The 23,456-nt window shown below is 44.0% G+C and overlaps 1 pseudogene; it reads left to right on the top strand.

Moving 5' to 3' along the window:
- Positions 1-21,136: 21,136 nt before the first annotated feature.
- Positions 21,137-22,700, top strand: LOC127309404 (probable methyltransferase At1g29790; annotated as a pseudogene).
- The last annotated feature ends 756 nt before the right edge of the window (positions 22,701-23,456 follow it).

The raw sequence follows: 23,456 nt of genomic DNA, 5'->3' as shown, positions 1-23,456 counted from the left end.
GCCAGGGTGTCGAAGGACACGACCAGAACGAACTGGTCGCCGAAGCACTCGAAGCGGCGGGGCACGGGGCGTCGTCGTCTGCGATGTCGTGGATGACGGCGTCCTCTGTTGGGGCCTCCATCGCCGCCTGCGCCTCCGCGAGCTCCGCCCTGGCGTCGGCGAGCTCGGCCATGGCGCTGGCAATCCCCGCCCTGGTCGCCGCCAGGCGCCCTTTCGCGCGCTCTGCCGCCTCCACAACCTCCGCCTCCACCGCCGCCGCCTCCAGGTTCAGCTGCTCGGCATGAACGCTGGCGGAGACTACCTCGTCGTCCTCCTCCGGATGGAGGTGGCGACACATCTGAACAACGTGTTCCCAACTAATGTGGTCGGCCATTGATAGATGATAGGGTTTAGCTTGAGGTGTGCCCGTCATCCCCGCCGGTGTCCACCATATATAGCCACCGCGGGGCGGGAAACTTGCCAATGTATTGAGCACGCGCGGGAACGACTCTCGTCGCGCGGGAACAGTTAATCGCTGGTGGCAGTCCTCGACGGGACGTAAAATGCCATTAACGAGCTTGACGCTGTCTCCGCTAAAAATATGCGGCCGCACCGCTGGAGGTACTGATACGTCTCCAACGTATCTATAATTTCTTATGTTCCATGCTAGTTTTATGACAACTAGATGACCCGTTGCGCTATCGCGCAAATGGCAAAGTTAAGTCAACATTTAAACCATAAATGTTAGCTTATTTTATATTAAAAATTAGCCCAAAATTTAATTGCTTTAGTATTTTACATTATTTAGTATGATTTCACACTATTTTTCAGCTTTCATGCTTTTGTATAAGCTCTTCCGCCAAAAATCAACAAGAAATACATGATCGATGCAACAAATATTAGTTCTGTCACACTGTTCAAGCAAGTATCAGTAGTATGTGTGGTACAATACCTCAAAATGCACACTGTTCAAGTAAGTATCAGTAGTATGTGTGGTACAAAGATTTAAGTTAAAGCTTCTAATTACACTATGTACCCTTTTTATCTGAAACTTTTTGCTGAGCAGCCACTGGATCGTTTCCAATCTAAAAGGGTAACAAACCTCACTGGCCTAAGTAAGGGACAAGCCAATCCAAAGGATCCTTGCAGGCCATCTTCATGCCTCCATTTGCAAAGCATGAAGGCCAATTCACAAGCAGCACCTTCTGGAGTGTACCGGATTCTGGAATACAGGTTTTCAGGAGTGTACCTGGAAAATACATTACCTAAGCTTCGTCAGCAAAACAAAACTGTGAAAGGAAAAGCATACGTCCATTCTAAGAGAAACTATGCTAAGTATTTTTACAATAGACATTACAAAAAAATCTTGGCATTGCTAGAAATACAAGAGCAGAAGGGTAGCACATTATGAAACAGAGTTAACAGTAGCATGGGATTTACAGACTTTGTCCATACCAGTATTCCGGCATTGTCAGCCTTCCATTTAGCAAGACCGAAGTTTTCTAGTTCGTCTCTATTATCTTCTTTACTAAATATGCAGAACTCATGTTTACATTTAGCACAGAGAATGACATCAAAATACAGAAACAAACATGATTATGATCACCTGAATATTAAGTGTAGCTGCTTCAGCAAGTGTGTCATTATAACACATTCAATAGAATGACAGACATATTTGTAGAAGAGACTAACATCAAACTAAGCATTATTTCTCCACGTGCAAACTGCAGATTAACAATGCTCTCAATATTAAGAAGAAAAATAATAGTCACTCTGTACATGAAAGCATGATTCAGCGGCGACGGCGAATGGAAGCTGCATGTCAGTTTGCAAGTGACTTAGAATGCGCACGATCTCCACCCGACAGGGCCAAGATAGCTGACATCCTTCCCATCTGAAACCCAGAGACGCGTGATCAAAGCAAATAGTTTTTCAGTCTAATGTCATCATACAAGCAGACGCACGATGGTTCCCATCTTACCTTGAAGATGCTCGTAAAGAGACCCATTTGGCAGGTACTCAAAGACACTGTTGAGAACAGAGCAGATTGCTGGCCTTATCTCACCATTTTTGCGACAATCGTGGTCCTGCCATTTCTACCACCTGAAGGATCGAAAATAGCAGGAGATGTGATCAAAGAGCCATGTCAATATCCTGCAAAACCTCAATACCTATTTAAGTTGGACAGTAAGTTGCCTCCTTCTAGAGGCAAAGGTTGACGTAGTTTGTCCAGTAGTACACCGGGACAGACAGCGACATGACAGTAATCTCCTGGCGATATTCACATCGAAGGCACACATTTTTACAACGCACCAACTATCAAACCGACGTGGCAGAACCGCATTATTTGTAAATGGTCCCAAGTGATTTAGATTATTTATATCTCAGATGGAAGTATACTTCAAGATTTTGACTGGCAAATCAAAGGTTAAAACCTAAGAAACTGAAAACTATCAGGAGATGTATTTCTTTGATTTATCCAAGCCTTATAACTTCAAAATAATATATCTATGTAAGTTTCACAAGAAGAAAACTTTGCCACAGTATACAAACACCGATGTCTCTTACAATTCTAAACCAATCAACAATACGAAAAAATGTATTCATCGCCAAACAATCATAGAATGAAAGCACGTGATCTAGTACCTCAGATATATCATATTATTGATGTCGCAAATGATCTTAATAACCAGCAGTGTGTCTTAACACATTGCAAACTGTCACATCATTTAACTTGAACCATATAAAACCCACACAGGAGCATGACATGATTTTTGCATAAATGACCAAAGATATGAACTATAGTGTGTCCTTATGTGAAGCTCCAGGCTTGTGCAGACACAGTCATTAGTTCTAGCAAATGGTTGGAGCAAGACTCGCCATAATTTCCTTGAATTTGAAGCCATTATCTATTCCATGATTAGGAAAGGAAGCAAATAACTAATATGTCCGCAAGACACAGTGTATCTTTATTTATTTGGTACTTTAGCGTTACTAACATTTATAAAGTTTCATTTGGTGCAACTTACTCTACTCCACCGTTTGAGTGTGTAAAATTGCATAATTCTCCATCTTTTCTTCAAAAGAAATTTATGGGAGTGGTTCAAAAAATTCAATATCCTTGCCAAAGAATTATACACCCAAAGTTGTAATAATTTGTATATACTTATGAGTCTTACTACTTTCAATTCAAGTTGCAGCAAATAGGCACAAATATCTATATATGTGCGGACAGACTGGTTAGTACATGAAATTGTATTTAGCATAAGCTGACATTTTGTATTAGAATGATCTTTTCACAAACAAAGAAAGATAACTAAATAGTGGAATTATTTACCTCAAATCCTTCCTGGTACCATAGCTTGAATAACCACAATCCAAATGATTTCAGAGCTTTGCCAGCGATCAGCCATAGAATGAAAGAGGAGAAACTCTACACGTGTTTGAGAGCAAGCAAGCTATGTTCCGTTCGCAAAAACCTATTAACCAGAACAATTATGCCATGTAAGAATTGAGTAGTTTAGAGATAGGGCATGGTGAAAAGAAAGTCAAGCTGACGACTGATCTGCTACGTGATTTTATATAATCTACCAGTAAGAAGCACCATCAGTTGGAATCGATCATGTGGGCTGCAGTGCCGAAATTGATACTTTCACTCTCCAGTTACGGTTTCGCTTAATGAATCTACTAAGCAGTAAGCACCACTCGACATGATATTTTTACAGTTCCCTTAGTCAGGTTCCGTATCAGAAACAGCTCAGTGAGATGTTTTATTCTGCAAAATCAACTATTCTTGAAGCAGATCGACAATGACTGTACAAAGGGTTTAAAATGCAGAGAGACTACATGTGTGAAGCAAATGGAAAACAATGAGGAAGCTAGCTGTACAGAAACAAAATAGATTTGATTCTTTTAATCATTTGGCTTATGCATGCTAAAACAATTTAATATTTTCGCATTAAAATTAGCCTGGCAGTGCATCACCACATATACACATGGAAGTACAAAGATAAGGGTGTGGATTGTCAATATGTTGGGTAAGAAAGGCCAGCTTCGAGAAGGGCGCAGCCTCAATGCCTTGTGTCCAGCCCAGGAAAAATAAAACATTCATTCTATGAAACAAAATAGGAAATCTCAGTTTTCTCACTTGATTTCCTGAGAAGAGAAGAAGGCCACGCCATAGCACCTAATGTTGGCTCTGTTGGCTCCAACCTTCGGCTGATGCCCGCCTCATCAAGCTAGTTAATGGCCTCATGAGGTGAGGATAGCAGAAAACCCATCCAAGATACAGCCGATGTCGCTGTCATCGTGGAAAGGATAGCGAGTGGCGTATCGGGTCTTTGTGCAGAGATGGTGAGGATGTGACGTGACAGGCAGTGACGGAAAATAAAAGACCCAATCCAGTACTAATGACATAAGTTCAGAGAGTTACTTGACCTGCTAATGGTGGTGTGCGGTTAACACCTCCACACCAGAATAAATAAGACTTGTGAATAGCTCCCAATTTGCAATATTCTAGTGCAAGAAAATATAGATGAACCAAATTAGAAAGCAGGACATCATTGCCAATTCATTTATTCTAGTTTCTAATTTACTTAATCTATTCCAATATATCGCTTGTAGATATTTACCCACCCACAAATTAGGCATCGTAACCTTCCAACATACTATGCATATCAGAGTGATTGACTCAAAAAATAAAGTGGAGAGACATAAATAAGCATACGCAACAAGCAAATAGCAACAACCCAATAGATATTGATAAGAAAGAATAGAGAGGGGATACCAGTAGAAGCCATTTGCACGACTTTGGGGCGCAGCCGCGCAAGAGCTCCAATGCTCCAGCCCAGACCAACCTATACAATGTGTCATCTATTAGACAGGGACAACACCAACATCTCTTTTCCAATTCCATTAACAAATCTGGGAGAGAGAAACCACATTGCTCATATTTCCTTGAAGCATGAAATTTCTGCAATACTATGAAGGGAATCTCACAGAACCTGAGCGCTCACCTAGGACAAAGAAATGATGTATTGTTGCAGAACCACCATTCCGAACGTTCTCACTGTTTCCTGCTTGCTCCCTTCCTGTTCCGCCAAAAATAGAGAGCCATTCCTAAGGGGAGAAGAAAAAAGATGAGTAGATTGATCTAAACTTACAGAAAATGAACTAAAATACATAACAGCAGGATAGAAATATAAACAATCAATTCAACCCGTTAAAAAAGACAAGCAAGAACACGGAAAAGGGGAATGATGTTGGGGCCTATGTAGAGAGAGGGGGACATAGGTGAATAGGATAAGCAAATATTAATGTGCATTCCTCAAATGCTAACAAAAGCTATTTTTTTTACAAATTATACAGATGTCCAGAGACAAAGAAAACAAGTTCACTTAATCAATTATAGATGTAGAAGGAAGTGCATATGATCCTTACTTAATCTCCAATATAAGGCTATCGACACCATGAGCCAGTTTAATAGCTGCAAGAGGAGGATCTACGATATAGCACATTGATGCCCAGAATGACTCACATGGTCCTGGGCAGCGGTGGCATTCTGCTCGATGCAGAATAATGACTACAACCAAGGAAAAAATAATACTTGTGAATAGCTCCCAATTTGCATATTCTAGTGCAAGAAAATATAGATGAACCAAATTAGAAAGCAGGACATCATTGCCAATTCATTTATTCTAGTTTCTAATTTACTTAATCTATTCCAATATATCGCTTGTTGATATTTACCCACCCACAAATTAGGCATCGTAACCTTCCAACATACTATGCATATCAGAGTGATTGACTCAAAAAATAAAGTGGAGAGACATAAATAAGCATACGCAACAAGCAAATAGCAACAACCCAATAGATATTGATAAGAAAGAATAGAGAGGGGATACCAGTAGAAGCCATTTGCACGACTTTGGGGCGCAGCCGCGCAAGAGCTCCAATGCTCCAGCCCAGACCAACCTGTACAATGTGTCATCTATTAGACAGGGACAACACCAACATCTCTTTTCCAATTCCATTAACAAATCTGGGAGAGAGAAACCACATTGCTCATATTTCCTTGAAGCATGAAATTTCTGCAATACTATGAAGGGAATCTCACAGAACCTGAGCGCTCACCTAGGACAAAGAAATGATGTATTGTTGCAGAACCACCATTCCGAACGTTCTCACTGTTTCCTGCTTGCTCCCTTCCTGTTCCGCCAAAAATAGAGAGCCATTCCTAAGGGGAGAAGAAAAAAGATGAGTAGATTGATCTAAACTTACAGAAAATGAACTAAAATACATAACAGCAGGATAGAAATATAAACAATCAATTCAACCCGTTAAAAAAGACAAGCAAGAACACGGAAAAGGGGAATGATGTTGGGGCCTATGTAGAGAGAGGGGGACATAGGTGAATAGGATAAGCAAATATTAATGGGCATTCCTCAAATGGTAACAAAAGCTATTTTTTTACAAATTATACAGATGTCCAGAGACAAAGAAAACAAGTTCACTTAATCAATTATAGATGTAGAAGGAAGTGCATATGATCCTTACTTAATTTCCAATATAAGGCTATCGACACCATGAGCCAGTTTAATAGCTGCAAGAGGAGGATGTACGATATAGCACATTGATGCCCAGAATGACTCACATGGCCCTGGGCAGCGGTGGCATTCTGCTCGATGCAGAATAATGACTACAACCAAGGAAAAAATATAGCTTGTTGTCATTCCGTTATGTCTAAACACACTCTATGCATATATAATTGAAAACCGGCATAGACCAAAGGAATACCAAGTAACATTCTAGAAGACCTAAAAAGGCTCTAGTATTATGTAAGTTAATGGAGACATGACAAAGCAACAGGTAATACCTAATAAGTATCAAATATTCTCAAAAATATATGTTGGGAATCCATATTTATCAGCTAATTTGACGACCTTGCCTAAGCGGTGCCATGGTTTATCTGTTCAACCGTCCATCATGGCCAGCACCGACCTGGACCAGATCAAGCAAGAAGTTATTTATCATCACAATCTTTGTAATACCAAATAACTGAGCATCGCCATCATCAAAATGAGCTTGTTCAAAATAGGGATTTAGATATGTAGAAGAAAGAAAGATGCATCTGGTACCCTGGAATTCAGACATCTTAATTTGATACAAGCTAAATGCAATTTTACACTTTTTTTGGTTGAACCTACATGCCAGCAATAGTGAGTAAGAGTATAGCCTAGGGAAACAAATGCAGAAGTCCCCATGGAGATAGCTTATGATTTTCTTCTCATTACTTGGCACAATTCATCAATACTTATTAATATCACAATTCAGTACCATTAATATTACATGACTTCCATGTACAATGGCTTCTGAATAGAGTATAACCTGGAAAAGAAACCAATTTAGGCAGATGCACCATGAGAATTTCAAAAAAAGCAGTCCAAAATATATTATTTTTGTATACAACATATATCACTGCAATATAAACAAAGAAAATAATTAATCTAGCATATACTGAAACAAATCTAAGCAGTGCTAGAATAAATAATAACATAAAAATGCAGGGACAAACTTCATTGTATTCACAAGCGAGAGATCACCTTGTTCTCTTTCGTGAAACCCTTCCGTGAGATTCTTCCTCAGATTTGCACGCATAGTGTTTAGAGCTCCACCATCATCTTCAAACAATCGACTTCATTGCAATAATCCTACTGTCCATGTAGTGTTTCCATCTGATGCTTGGGAGGTCTGAGCATGATGTCCTTCGGTAGAAGCTATTGACCAACTCGAATGCTTCATCCACAAACCCCCGCCAACCTACACGACAAGGTACTAATCAACCTAATAGTGTCCAAAAATTATTGAAACCAGCTGTGTATAACGAAGGACCAAACCAAGTGAAGAAGACCTCACCGAAAGAGGAGGAAGACAGGGCAGATGACCAAGGTCTAGACAGAGTCCATCCACATCCTGCAGCGGCATATCCACAAAGTAGACACATACAAAAGTCTAGACAGAGTCCATCCACATCCTGCAGCAGCGTATCCACAAAGTAGACACATACAAAGTAGACAGAGTCCATCCACATCCTGCTTTTCAAGATCTGGTTCACGTACAAAGGCACCCCCTGGAATGGCGTTCAACAACCTAATAATGTCTAAAATCGGATGAAAATAACCAAAAACGAGACTGAATTTTATCAAGAACAAACGAGAGCTCACCAGGAAGGGGAAGAAGACAGTTGATGTCGTCGCTGGCGCCATCCCACGCAGCAACTTCGCGGAGGATTACCTGCACCGGCACGACGAGATCCTGCCCCGGATCGGCATCATCCTAGGAGCCGGCAGTGGGGACTGGACTTGGAGGACAGCAGGGGCTGGTGGGCGGCGTCGACCCGAGGAGGCGGCTGACGCGACCCCCACCCACCTACTCTTCGCACGGCCACGCCCGCGACCGGCGGTGACCGGCGCCTCCTGGCGCTCCACGCAGCAGCACCCCGCAGCCGCTCTCCCGGTGCGAGGTGGCGGTGGCCGCGCCGCCCGCGCTCTGTCCTCGCTCACGTCGGCTGCCTCCCGGCACTCGACGCAGCAGTACCCCGCGGCCGCTCACCCGATGCAAGGTGGTGGCGCCGGCAGACCGGCGCCTCCTGGCGCTCCACGCAGCAGCGGCCCCGCAGCCGTTGTCCCGATGTGAGGTGGTGGCGGCGGCCGCGCCGCCCGCGCTCCGTCCTCTCTCACGTCGGCTGCCTCCCGGTGCTCCACGCAACAGTGCCCCGCAGCCGCTCTCCTGATGCAAGGTGGCGGCGCCAGCGGCGCCCGCGATGCGAGGTAGGACAAGGAGAGGAGACGCCGTGATTGGGGGAGGAGGAAGGAGTCGGGATTGGAGAGGAAAGCAAGCAGCCAATTGGGGGCGGGGGAGTGGTTGACCGATCTAGGGTTTCACCGTGCCCCACACGCGTTGGAAAAGAGTGCGACCCAAACGAGATGTCCTCGCTGCCTCTGCTTGTTGGTCCCGCACGGGCAAGACCCCATCCGTCATGGACCTATTCAGATAAGCACGAAGTAAAAAACAAATAACTATATCCGACGGCTGTGGTGAAAAGTGGGTTTGGAAATTTACTGTTGCAACGTGATTGGACGAACCAGGTTCGTTTGCCCCTTTCAGATAGCCTGGTTGGGAGGGTAGTCTTTCATCATTTATAGGAGAAATACTTACATGTTTTATGCACACTTTATAATGTTTTTATGCATTTTCTGGGACTAACCTATTAACAAGATGCCGAAGTGCCAGTTCCTGTTTTCTGCTGTTTTTGGTTTCAGAAATTCTACACAGGAAATATTCTTGGAATTGGACCCCAAGAAGACAGAAGTCAATATTTTACCGAGATGGACCCAAAGAGCCAGAGAAGGGCCAGAGGGGGTCCAAGGGCCCCCCACACCATAGGGGGGCGCGGGCCCAACCCTGGCCGCGGCAGCAGGTGGGGAGGGCACCCTGGGGCCCCTCCGAGGCCGCCCTTCCGCCTATATATTCTCCCAGATGGGAAAACCCTAAAACATCAAGTCATATTCCACGAAGAGTTCCGTAGCCGCCGCCATCGCGAAGCCAAGTTCGGGGGACAGAAGTCTCTGTTCCGGCACGCCGCCGGGACGCGGAAGTGCCCCCGGAATCCATCTCCATCGACTCCATCGCCATCTTCATCGCCATTGCTGTCTCCCATGATGAGGAGGGAGTAGTTCTCCCCCGAGGCTGAGGGCTCTACCGGTAGCTATGTGGTTCATCTCTCTCTCCCATGGTGTGATCTTTATGTGATCATGAGCTTTGTGATCTAGTTGAATATGTAGATGTTACTCTTGTCTATTATGCACTCTAGAGGTTACTTTAATATGAAATCCGGAGTCACTTTCCACGGTGTGATGGTGACGGTGTGCGCATCGTGTGTGATTCCTTTATGAAGTTGTGGAGCTTGTTTACTCCGGCTTGAGGTGTGCTTTTGTAGCCCTACACAATGAATGATGTTTGTTATCTAACAAGAGAGTGTTTGAGAGTAGCATTTATTTACTCAATTATGTGATCATTGTTGAGAGTGTCTACTAGTGAAAGTATGATCCCCAGGCCTTGTTTCTAAGCATTGAAACACCGTTTCCAACAAGTTCTGCTACATGTTCGCTCTCTGCCATTTTTATTTCAGATTGCAATTGCTACTTATAATCATCCATATTACTTGTATTTCACTATCTCTTCGCTGAACTAGTGCACCTATACATCTGACAAGTGTATTAGGTGTGTTGGGGACACAAGAGACTTCTTGTATCTTAATTGCAGGGTTGTTTGAGAGGGATATCCTTGACCTCTACCTCTCTGAGTTCGATAAACCTTGGGTGATTCACTTAAGGGAAACTTGCTGCTGTTCTACAAACCTCTGCTCTTGGAGGCCCAACACTGTCTATAGGAATAGAAGCGTGCGTAGACATCAAGCTATTTTCTGGCGCCGTTGCCGGGGAGGTAAGGTAAAAGGTATTCACATCCTCCGACTACTAAGCTATTTCCTAGCACTGTTGCCGGTGTGTGAGTGCTCGAAGGTATCTCCTTTAGATTCTGCAATTTTATCTTTTTGTCTCTTATTTTTATTTTCACTAGTTAGGCTTAATGGAAAACAACAAAAATATTAGATATCTTTATAGTATTTATCTTGAGTTAGGACATGAGGTGTTTGAAGAGAAAATTGAAAAACCTATGGAACTTTATATGCATGCTAATGGCAATCTTATAAGTATGAATGCTTTGAACATCATTGTTGCTAATGCTATGGAAAATTCTAAGCTTGGGAAGCTGGTTTTGAGGAGCATGATATTTTTAGTCCCCCAAGCATGGAGGAGAAAATTTACTTTGATGATACTTTACCTCCTATATATGATGATTACAATGATGACTATCATATTTTCAGTCCACCTACTATTGAGGAGAAAATTAATTATGATTACAATATGCCTCCTATATATGATGATTATTGTGATGAGAATAATAATGATAGCTATCTTATTGAATTTGCTCCCACTACAATTAATAGTAATGACTATGCTTATGTGGAGAGTAATAATTTTATGCATGTAGCTCATGATAAGAATATTTTATGTGATAGTTATATTGTTGAGTTTGTTCATGATGCTACTGAAAATCTTTATGAGAGAGGACAATATGGTTGTAGGGATTTTCATGTTACTAAAACACCTCTCTTTTTGCTTAAAATCTTGAAGTTGCGCTTGTCTTGTTTTCCTATGCTTATTGCATTATGCTCACATGACTTGTTTATTTACAAGATTCCTTTTCATAGGAAGTGGGTTAGACTTAAAAGTACAAGGCTTATTTGATTTTGATGCTCTCTTTTGCTTCAACTCTTATTTCTTGTGAGAGCATCATTAAAATTACTGAGCCCATCTTAATGGCTATAAAGAAAGCACTTCTTGGGAAATAACCCATGTTTGTATTTTGCTACTGTTTTGTTGTGTCTTGGAAGTTGTTACTACTGTAGCAACCTCTTCTTATCATGTTTATTTCGTTTTTGTGCCAAGTAAAGTCTTTGATAGAAAGTTGATACTAGATTTGGATTTCTGCGCAGAAAAAGATTTTTAGCTGTCACGAATTTGAGTTGATCTCTCTGTAGTAAACTCGTAAAATGCTGAAAAAATTCATGCGTAATCTTCAGATATGTACGCAACTTTCATTCAACTGGAGCTTTTCCATCTGAGCCTGTTAAGTGCCTCGAAAAAATTCGTCTTTACGGACTGTTCTGTTTTGACAGATTCTGCCTTTTATTTCGCATTGCCTTTTTTACTGTGCTGAGTGAATTTCTTTGCTCCATTAAATTTCAGTAGCTTTGGGTAATGTCCAGAAGTGTTGGGAATGATTGTGTCCTTGTTGAACATGTGAATTTTTGATTATGCACTAACCCTCTAATGAGAATGCTTTGAGTTTGGTGTGAACGAAATTTTCAAGGATCAAGAGAGGATGATGATATAATATGATCAAGAAGAGTGAAAAGTCGAACCTTGGGGATGCCCCCGTGGTTCATCCCTGCATATTTCAAGAAGACTCAAGCGTCTAAGCTTGGGGATGCCTTGGGCATCCCCTTCTTCATCAATAACTTACCAGGTCACCTCTAATGAAACTATATTTTAATTCCGTCACATCTTATGTGCTTTACTTGGAGCGTCTGTGTGCTTTTATTTTTGTTTTGTTATCTTAGTTCTCTGAATAAATTGGATCCTATCTATCTTGTTTGGGAGAGAGACACGCTCCGCTTTTTCATTTGAATACTCCTATTCTTCACTTATATTTGTTGAGTATTCAGTTTTCGCACTGTGTAGCTTCTAGCTCTTGGTTTTCATGTATCTCTTGTTCAGAGCTATTAGATGTTTTATAGAAAGTACTCTCTTACTTCACTTATATTTGTCTTGAGAGTTTCTTGCTATTTGGTTGGAAACAGAAAATGCTTCATGTGGTAATTGGTATATTGTCTTGAATAATTTGATACTTGGCAATTGTTTTGAGCTCTCAAGTAGATCATGTTTAAACTCTTGCATCATGTAGTTTAAACCTATTAGTGGAGAACTACCGTAGAGCTTGTTGAAATTTGGTTTGCATGATTGGTCTCTCTAAGGTCTAGATATTTTCTGGTAAAAGTGTTTGAGCAAGAAGGATGTGCAGAGTCTTATAATGCTTGCAATATGTTCTTATGTAAGTTTTGCTGTACCAGTTCATACTTGTGTTTGCTTCAAACAACCTTGCTAGCCAAAGCCTTGTACTGAGAGGGAATGCTTCTCGTGCATCCAAAACCTTGAGCCAAAACCTATGCCATTTGTGTCCACCATAACTACCTACTATGTGGTATTTTTCTGCCATTCCAAGTAAATACTTCATGTGCTACCTTTAAACAATTCAAAAGTTATTATCTCTTATGTGTGTTAATGTTTTATAGCTCATGAGGAAGTATGTGGTGTTTTATCTTTCAATCTTGTTGGGCAGACTTTCACCAATGGACTAGTGGCACATTCGCTTATCCAATAATTTTGCAAAAAGAGCTGGCAACGGGGTTCCCAGCCCCAATTAATTAACCTTCATTAATAATTCTTTTCACATGTTTTGCCCTGATTCATCAGTAAGCAACTTAATTTTGCAAATAGACACTCCTCCATGGTATGTGAAATGTTGGAAGGCACCCGAGGATTCGGTTAGCCATGGCTTGTGAAAGAAAAAGGTTGGGAGGAGTGTCATCCATAAATAAAACTAAAGTACATGTGTAAACAAAAGAGAAGAGGGATGATCTACCTTGCTGGTAGAGATAACGTCCTTCATGGGAGCCGCTCTTTGAAAGTCTGTTTGGCAAGGGGGTTAGAGTGTCCACTACCATTCGTTGACAACAAAAAACACCTCTCAAAAATTTACTTTTATGCTCTCTATATGATTTCAAAACTTGAAAAGCTCTAGCACATGATTTAATCCCTGCTTCCCTCTACGAAGGGCCTTTCTTTTACTTTATGTTGAGTCAGTTTACCTACTTCTTTCTATCTTAGAAGCAAACACTTGTGTCAACTGTGTGCGTTGATTCTTACATGCTTGCTTATTGCACTCATCATATTACTTTGTGTTGACAATTATCCATGAGATATACATGTTGAAAGTTGAAAGCAATTGCTGAAACTTAAATATTCCTTTGTGTTGCTTCAAAAACTTCTATTAAGAATCTATTGCTTTATGAGTTAACTCTTATGCAAGACTTTTTGATACTTGTCTTGAAAGTACTATTCATGAAAAGTTTTTGCTATATGATTCAGTTGTTTAGTCATTATCTTCTTGTTAGCAAACTATAGACCATTGCTTTGAGTCACTTCATTCATCTCATATGCTTTACAATGGTATTGATCAAGATTATGTTGGTAGCATGTCACTTCAGAAATTATTCTTTTTATCGTTTACCTAGTCGAGGGCGAGTAGGAACTAAGCTTGGGGATGCTTGATACGTCTCCAACAAATCTATAATTTCTTATGTTCCATGCTAGTTTTATGACAATACCTACATGTTTTATTCACACTTTATAATGTTTTTATGCATTTTCTGGGACTAACCTATTAACAAGATGCCGAAGTGCCAGTTCCTATTTTCTGCTGTTTTTGGTTTCAGAAATTCTACACAGGAAACATTCTCGGAATTGGACCCTACAAAGACAGAAGTCAATTTTTTACCAAGACGGACCCAGAGAGCCAGAGAAGGGCCAGAGGGGGGCCAAGGGGCCCCCACACCATAGGGGGCGCGGGCCCAACCCTGGTCGTGCCACCAGGTGGGGAGGGCACCCTGGGGCCCCTCCGAGGCCGCCCTTCCGCCTATATATTCTCCCAGATGCGAAAACCCTAAAACATCAAGTCATATTCCACGAAGAGTTCCGTAGCCGCCGCCATCGCGAAGCCAAGTTCGGGGGACAGAAGTCTCTATTCCGGCACGCCGCCGGGACGCGGAAGTGCCCCCGGAATCCATCTCCATCGACTCCATCACCATCTTCATCGCCGTTGCTGTCTCCCATGATGAGGAGGGAGTAGTTCTCCCCCGAGGCTGAGGGCTCTACCGGTAGCTATGTGGTTCATCTCCCTCTCCCATGGTGTGATCTTTATGTGATCATGAGCTTTGTGATCTAGTTGAATATGTAGATGTTACTCTTGTCTATTATGCACTCTAGAGGTTACTTTAATATGAACTCCGGAGTCAATTTCCACGGTGTGATGGTGACGGTGTGCGCATCGTGTGTGATTCCTTTATGAAGTTGTGGAGCTTGTTTACTCCGGCTTGAGGTGTGCTTTTGTAGCCCTACACAATGAATGGTGTTTGTTATCCAACAAGAGAGTGTTTGAGAGTAGCATTTATTTACTCAATTATGTGATCATTGTTGAGAGTGTCCACTAGTGAAAGTATGATCCCTAGGCCTTGTTTCTAAGCATTGAAACACCGTTTCCAACAAGTTCTGCTGCATGTTTGCTTGCTGCCATTTTTATTTCAGATTGCAATTGCTACTTATAATCATCCATATTACTTGTATTTCACTATCTCTTCGCCGAACTAGTGCACCTATACATCTGACAAGTGTATTAGGTGTGTTGGGGACACAAGAGACTTCTTGTATCTTAATTGCAGGGTTGCTTGAGAGGGATATCCTTGACCTCTACCTCCCTGAGTTTGATAAACCTTGGGTGATTCACTTAAGGGAAACTTGCTGCTGTTCTACAAACCTCTGCTCTTGGAGACCCAACACTGTCTACAGGAATAGAAGCATGCGTAGACATCAGGTACCGACGCAAACGGTTCCCCTGGGCCGCATGGCGTCCACGGGCCAACGCAAACAAACATTTTGGACGTTCGAAATGCGTCGGCCTGTTCTCCAACGGCGCGACGCAAACGGACGCTGAGCGACCGTTTGCGACCGCCGTGATCGAAAATGCATCGAGGCCCTCCTCCAGCGGGGCGACGCAAAGTGACCGGGCCGTCGCGGCGACGCAAACCTGGCCCAAATATGCGCCGGAAAGTGTCCGCGTTTGTTGCATCCGGGCCCGGTCGGCAGTGACTAGGTAATCATAATATTTATTCATTACTATTGATTGGCCAAAAGGGCCATCTTTACAAAGATGATTAGTCGAGTTAACCTAAAACTACAACGGCCGTACCTACTCACCGTCGCGCGGCCTACACTGGCCTCGGTTACTCGCAGTCGCGCATGCTACTACTGTCCGCCGGAGGGGCCGGCGCCGTCGTCGAAGCACGAGCGCCTCGCGCACTCCGCACGCCGGGCACGCCGCAGATTGATCATCCCCTCCCGTCTGCGGTGTTTGAGGGCCTCAGCCAGAGAAGAGTCCCACAGGAGTGCCCTGGCCATAGAGCTTTCCTCCGCCTCCGCCGCCGCCGCCTGGGCCACCGCCGCCGCCTCCGCCTCCTCCTTCGCCTGGGCCGCCGCCTGCAACCCCGCCAGCTGGGCGAGGAAGCGGGCCCTGTCCCTCGCCGCCTCCGCCACCACTTCGTCCCTGGCGGCGATGGCGCCCGCCAGCTCCCGGTTCGCCTGCTCGACCTGCGCAGGAGAAGGGCCCCTACGCTGGAGCGAGTCCAGGTCGGAGCACATTAACCCCCCAGCCATGGTGATCACATAGCTGTGGGCTTCCTCCTTCGCCAACCAAGCCTGACGGCGCAGGGCGTCCCAAGCCAGGGACTCGAAGGACGCGACCAGAACGAACTGGTCACCGGCGCACTTGAAGCGTCCGGGCACGGGGGGGGGGGGGGTCGTCGTCTGCCATGTCGTGGATGACGGCGTCCGCGGGAGGGGCCGCCATGGCTGCCCGGCCTCCGCGAGCTCCGCCCTGGCGTCGGCGAGATCGGCCATGGCATTGGCGATCTCCTCCCTGGAGGTGGCGGAACATCTGAACAACGTGTTCCCAATGACGGTTTTGGTTGGCCATGGATGGATGCTATAGCTTGAGGTGTGCCCGTCACCCCCGCCGGTGTCCAACATATATAGCCACGGCGGGACGGGAAACGGCATTGCCGCGCAGGGAACGACCGTCGTCACGCGGGAACAGTTAATCGCTGATGGCAGTCCTCGACGGGACGTAACACGCCATTAACGAGTTTGACGCTGTCTCCGCTAAAAAAATGCGTCCGCACTGCTGGAGATACCCGACGCAAACGGTCGCCCTGAAGCGCATGGCATCCGCGGGCTGACGTAAACGAATATTTCAGGCGTCCGAAATGCGTCGGCCGGCCATGCACAGGTTGCTTCGACCAATAGGAAATACCGCACAACACCGCAAGGGCGGCGCTCTACTATCGATTGCTGCTGTGTGTTGTCACATACGGACATGTGGATGACGCACAGCCAGCTGCACCATCGGAAGCATCCGTGGAAGGAGCGCTCACCCAGACAATCACGAAGACAACCTTCGGGTGGGGTCTTCATAGATGGAGGGAATTTTTTTCTTTTTTTATGACGGCCGCAAGGAGGCGCGATGAAAAGTGGATCCAACCGGCTAGTTCCGGGGAACCCTATGGCGCTCGGGAAGCAGCATGCCGCAACCGTACTTCATAGATGGAGGGAGTTTTTTTTATGACAAAGGATGATCATGCCAACATGTAAGAATAGACATGCACATGAACTCCGATGTACCCATGTTCTGACCCCTGATGATGGGTATAATATCCCACCCGTGGCTCTTGTATTAGTATATGGTATATATAGAGTACCATTGCGTAGCGGGGACTCGGTGAGATTATATGGGCGGAAAAGGGGAGAGCTCCACGTTCCTGGTTCGGTTCTCCTGTAGCTAGATTCAGATTTGATGCCTAGATGTAGGTGATGGCCTTGTGTAGATGTTGTCCCTTAATTTTACCGGACTTCTTCCCTTTTGATAAACATGTATCATGTTTTTATGTAAGATTCCCTATCTTGTTCTCCATGTTTGATTTGTATCCATTAATCTTCCGTTATGACTAAGATTATGACTCTTCCGTTATGACTGAATGGATCGATGGGCCCTTGGTAGTCGACTCCTAGGCCTTGACCATCGCAGGCTAGATGGGGGGTACAAGAGGTAGTACAGATCCGTACGTCATGGGGGTGCAGAACGAACCCATACATTGTTGACAACTTCATAAACTCTCAAATTTCTATTAGCTATAATTAAGTTCAAGAATTATATTCTATAAAAAATCTTGTGATATTTGCTAGAATAGTATATTGTAGGACCCTCTATCAAGATATGTATAAATACTAAAAATACATAAACAACCTATATTATGGTAAGAGTAGTAACAAAAAAAATATTCTATAGATGAATATGAGTTTGTCATCTTCTAGCTTTGCTTACATGAACATTGAATTCATTTCGTGAAAATGTTCTAATATATTTTTGCTTTAAATAACATGAATCTTACTTAGCACAAATGTATTCTTAATGATAGAGAGGTTTGAAATGTATACGTGGAACTTTCAACGTTATTATGTGGTTCACGTTATTAAATATAATGATGTTTATATGTCAAGATTGTTTGATAATTTTGCATTAAGACGTCAAAGATTGAGAGCCAAACTATAATTTAATAACTTTAATAAAGTAGAAAAATTAGTATAAATCATAGAGTACGTAGGACTTAAACTAGGAAATCAATAAACAATGAAAGAACTAGCCAACAATATTAGATTAGATATAATAATCAATAAATGGAGTTCAAAACTGTCAAACTAGGTCAACATTTATCACAATTCTCCATTATATACTGACCTAGTTATTTGCACAAACTTTTTTAGGAAACAATAGGGATGAAACACATTAGATGATACAGCAGGTGGGTTCGATTATCGGATGGACTGTTATTACATTGTAGGTCCTATCATTGTCTGTTATACATAGCACTTTGCACTCAACGATTTCAAACTCCGACAACTTTTTTCCTTCGAACCGAACCAACATCTTGGTTCATTTTTTCTTGTCAGAAGTTTTGATGCATGCCTCCCTACATACTAAACCGGCTTAATGAACTCTTTGGTTCGCTTTTGCACCACATAGAGAATGGTCTTTCTCAATAAGATAACAATACGATAAGTAAAAGGAAAAAACAAAATGCTTTGAAAAATCCAAATATATTAAATTTGAAAAAATATAAGATTAACATGTCAATAAGACTTTTACTCGGGACAAATGACCTTATCACCCATTATCAAACAATATGGACAAGAACTATTCCTGATAGAATGTATCTTACTCAAGATTTAAAATAGCACGATATTCCGTTGGTTTTAGCACGCTACAGCGGCTTTGGACACCGAGGCTAAGTTTAACCAAATATTGTTGCTACAACGCTAAATATGTTATATCGCGCTAAATAGCACAAAACCACGCTAAAATACTTAACGTGTAGCAGCGCTAATTTTTTTGCTGGGTAAATAAAAAAAAGTAAAGAATTGTAGACCATCCCATCGGCCCAAAAGTACAATATCCTCTCCTCACTTCAGACCTAACCTAAACTAAAATGTTATAGATTTATGCCTCACATATGTGTTTATACCATGGAGTTGGCAATTGTCACAATGGTAGAACTACCTTAAACCATCTGGTTATGCATATATTCTCATGTAAAAAATAATAGATGGAGAAATCCTTAATATCTGTCTTATTTAAAAAAATGCTACTATTTTAAATATAGCATGCTATATCATGATATAACTTGTACATAATCTGGAGAAGAGTCACCCTAAATGCGCTATTTTAAACCTTGATCTTACTTCACATTTGCAAAATATATCACCACATTTTCTATCAACCTAAAATATAGTTCCACCTATATATGTGTCTTTATCAACAATATGTGGTGGGCCGGTGGGTCATATAATAAAAAAATGCTGAAGTATGTGAAGCATAGAAGCAGTAGCTAGTAGTTTTTTTTAAGGTTTCTAGTAGAATATGCTTTTGTCTATTTAAGACTTGAATATAGTGGAACCAAATAACATACTCCCTTCTGTCCAAAGTAAGTGTTGCAACTTTATGTAGATATGGATTGATCAATAACAAAAATGGGACTGTGACACTTATTTTGGAATCAGAGGGAGTATCATCTAGCCTATTTAGCCTAAGAAGCTGGATTGACATGCCGTTATGATGATTCTTCATCAATCGTATCCAGACACTACGGGAAAACAACACGTTGCCGCGTCGTCGAGCTCTCCCTCTAGGCGGCGCAACATGGGAGGGCATGCGACGACGCGCTGCTGGAGCAGCGGCGTCTGGTCACCGCCGTACGCATGGAGAGGCTTCGCGCGGAACAGGAGCTGCGGCGAAGGGGAGGCGACGACGGGGCGGGGCCGTCGAACGCCCGCCGGGCGGTTAGTAGGCTAGGGTTTAGATGAAATGTAGCTGTTTTCATTCAAACATGTAATATATAATCAACTTTGAATGGACGATAACACTTAGTTAGCAGATTCCTCAGCCGTGGGTTGCTCCGAAATACTGATATATATATCAGGGGTGAAGATGTAGAGTACTTGTTGTATTGTAAAAGCGTGGGTATACACATTGTCTTAAGTAACACTAGCTAAAAACTAATACCAATCTAAAGAGAAAAGATAAGTATTAAAATATATACAAAAGAAAGTAAAAAAAAATGAAAATTTCATATTACGCATGGCAAAGGCCAAAACGCACGGCAATGGCTTTGTTTGCCGTGCATCGTTGACATTGCTCACGGCAAAGGGATGGGTTTGCCGTGCAGTATGTATTTACCGTGCGCCTCTTTCACTCTTTGCCGTGAAGCTATTCTTTGCCGTGCGCTTTTCTGTCATTTGCCGTGTTGCATGTCTTTGCCGTGTGTTTTGTCAATTCTTTGCCGTATGCCTATGCGTTGCCGTGCGTTTTCCTGCGGTCACACGGCAAAGACGGCTTTACCGTGCGGCGACGCACGGCAAAGAAAATGTGGACGGCAACGCCGGTTTTTCCCGTAGTGAGAGTTCCAGACAAGCAGACCGGCATAAGTCCATGGCACACCAAAAAACGAAATGTTAACATCAACAATGCCGACCTGTCGCTGCTGTCGAATTCGCATGACTCGGACAGGAGAGGTGGGAGGAATCACGTCAGATAGAACAAACGACGTGATCCTAAGGCAATTCTTCAAGCTCTAGCTACAAGAGGTAGTACAGATATGAGATAGTATGTCTTATGTTTTCATCTTATTATGGCTCGCTGTAGATAAGTAGTAGAAAGTACACATTTCAGCTACGGATTGGAAAAGAAATGCGACCACTTGATATACTCTACGAACCAGGATGCATCATGCATGCCGTCCACATTCAGACAAATATCATAACCATTGAGTCAACGCTCATTTTGAGCGCCGGGTTTCAGTGGCCGATGTTCACTCTAACCCGATCGTACTAGGCATTGAATCACGATATATATTCCAACTTGAGCCCATCTACTTTGATCACTTGTGAAGCGACGCCTCAGTTCAAGCATCCTTGCAAAGACCCTGCAGCCAATGTATATGAACCTGTGAGGTGAAGTTGCACTCTGAACTTTTCTTTTTTAGATCAAGATGGCTGGATATAGCTATAAAGCACCGGCCTCATCGCATCATGCTTCCTACTACCACCCCATGCTTTAGTTGCCGTTGCAACTTCCAAGTTCCAACATGCGCAGCATGGACTACGACATCTCCAGGAAACCTATAGACCGGACGTACAAGAGCTGCAGGTCCAGGGCCCTGGTACTGCTTATCGTTGTTGCCACGAACACCGCATCCATATCCATCCTCCTCTTCTCCGACGCCGGCTTATCAGCTATTGGCAATCGCTTCAGTGGACACAACCGGTGCATCCCCTTCAAGAACCCGGGCAACCTGTCCCTCCGTGATCTCAACGTCACGGAGTACGCGCTGGCTGCGAGCCATGCCGAGCTTGTGCACCTGCATGGCCGCCTCGCCATCGCCAACGCTCTCGTCGAGACGCTCCTGGGAGACAAAGCCAATGCCAGCAACATGGCAGCGGCCGGGGATGAGGAAAAGCAAGTGGCGGCCGATAGCCTGTGGCAGCGGGAGCTCACAGGCGAGCTCAAGCTGGCTGTCGGCCCCCACAAGCTGCCATTGGGCTCCACGCCTAACATGAGGACCGAGGAGCTGTTCCCGACATTGGGGCAAGCGTGCAGCCGATTCCCGGACGAGCTGCAGCGCTACATGAACTACAAGCCCGGCGGTGAGTGTCCGTCCGACGAGCTGTTCGCTCAGCGGCTGATGCTCAAGGGATGCGAGCCACTGCCACGGCGGAGGTGCCGGCCGCGCTCTCCAGAAGGGTACGTCGAGCCAACACCGCTGCCGGCGAGCCTATGGGCCATTCCACCAGACACCAGCATCCTATGGGATGCGTACACGTGCAAGAACTACTCCTGCCTGGTGAACCGCGGCAAGACCACGGGCACTCACCACTACGACTGCAAAGACTGCTTCAACCTGATCAACAGCCGAGAGAAGCGCCGGTGGACGCGCGATGACGGGGCACTCTCCTACTCTATCGACGCCGTGCTTGCAACTAAACCGAACGGCACGGTGCGCATCGGGCTTGACATCGGCGGCGGGTCTGGCACGTTCGCTGCACGAATTGAATGCAGGAACGTGGAGTCACCGTGGTCACCACGTCCATGAACTTCGACGGCCCATTCAACAGCTTCATCGCGTCGCGAGGTCTTGTGCCCATGCACCTCAGCATCGTGCACCGTCTGCCCTTCTTCGACGGCACCCTCGACATCGTGCACTCGATGCATGTGCTTAGCCACTGGATCCCTGTTGCGATCCTGGAGTTCGCATTGTTCGACATCTACAGGGTGCTGAGGCCCGGAGGATTGTTCTGGCTCGACCACTTCTACTGCCTAGGTGGACAGATGAACACGACGTACGTGCCCATGTTCGACCGGATTGGTTTCAACAAGGTGCGGTGGAATGCTCGCCCGAAACTGGACCGGGGGATCAAGTTTGACGAGTGGTACCTCTCAGCACTGCTGGGAAAGCCCAACAGATAGGGGTGACCATTTGTGCTATGCAAAAACGTCGTATGTCAAGCTATCTTGGACACTTCAGGTCAAGAAAACGTTGTGCTGATGGCTGTAGTTAATGATGATAAGGTTACTGTCATGGTTATCTTCCTGCAAATACCGATGGTTCTCAAGGTTTTGGGTATGGAATTGAAAAACCAGAAGGTCCAGGATTCGTGGTTACTGGAAAATACTGCACAATTACCGGAGCGAATTTTCAAACAAAATATATAATTCAAAATTTAGAGATCAAGGGCAAAACCAGTTTAATATCACACTGGTTACCTTGTCCCAGTGGAAGGAGCAGTCAGTTATTTTTTAATTTAACGTTGGATTAGTGCAAATTCGAGCAAACAAATGTTAAGTCCAGAGTGAATACCTCGCTCTAAACTCAGATAATGGTAATTGTGTTTTTAGAGCACTCAAAATGCGCGCCATATTTCACCCGGCATATCTCAAAGAATTCAAGATATGAAGAAACTCACCTGGCATATCTCACCTCTTATTTGCGGACGAGTGCCTACTCTTCTTCCGAGCAAATGCTCAGCAAGCAGAGGTGATCAAATGAGCAATATGCACCTTCGAGAAGGCTCAGGACAGATGCTTGGCGCAAACAAATGATCCCTGCTATTCAGCGAAAATTGTCCTAAGCTGAATCAACAAACAAATTCTAGAAATGGATATAGAAACTTTTGAAGAGCCTGGAGCTGCCCACGCCTGAAGGTAGAATGGGCAAAGATAAGCTCTGGTCCTACAAGGATAGATTGAAGGAGAAAATGACAAAGTGGGCAGAAAGGTACATGCTATGGCAGCCAAAGAAACTCTTATCAATTGCACACATCTACGACTATGAGCATCTTTAAACCGCCAGTGGC

The sequence above is a fragment of the Lolium perenne genome, chromosome 6 (genome assembly GCF_019359855.2).
Source record: "Lolium perenne isolate Kyuss_39 chromosome 6, Kyuss_2.0, whole genome shotgun sequence".
Lineage (NCBI taxonomy): Eukaryota > Viridiplantae > Streptophyta > Magnoliopsida > Poales > Poaceae > Lolium > Lolium perenne.
This window is presented reverse-complemented; position numbering and strand designations above follow the sequence as displayed.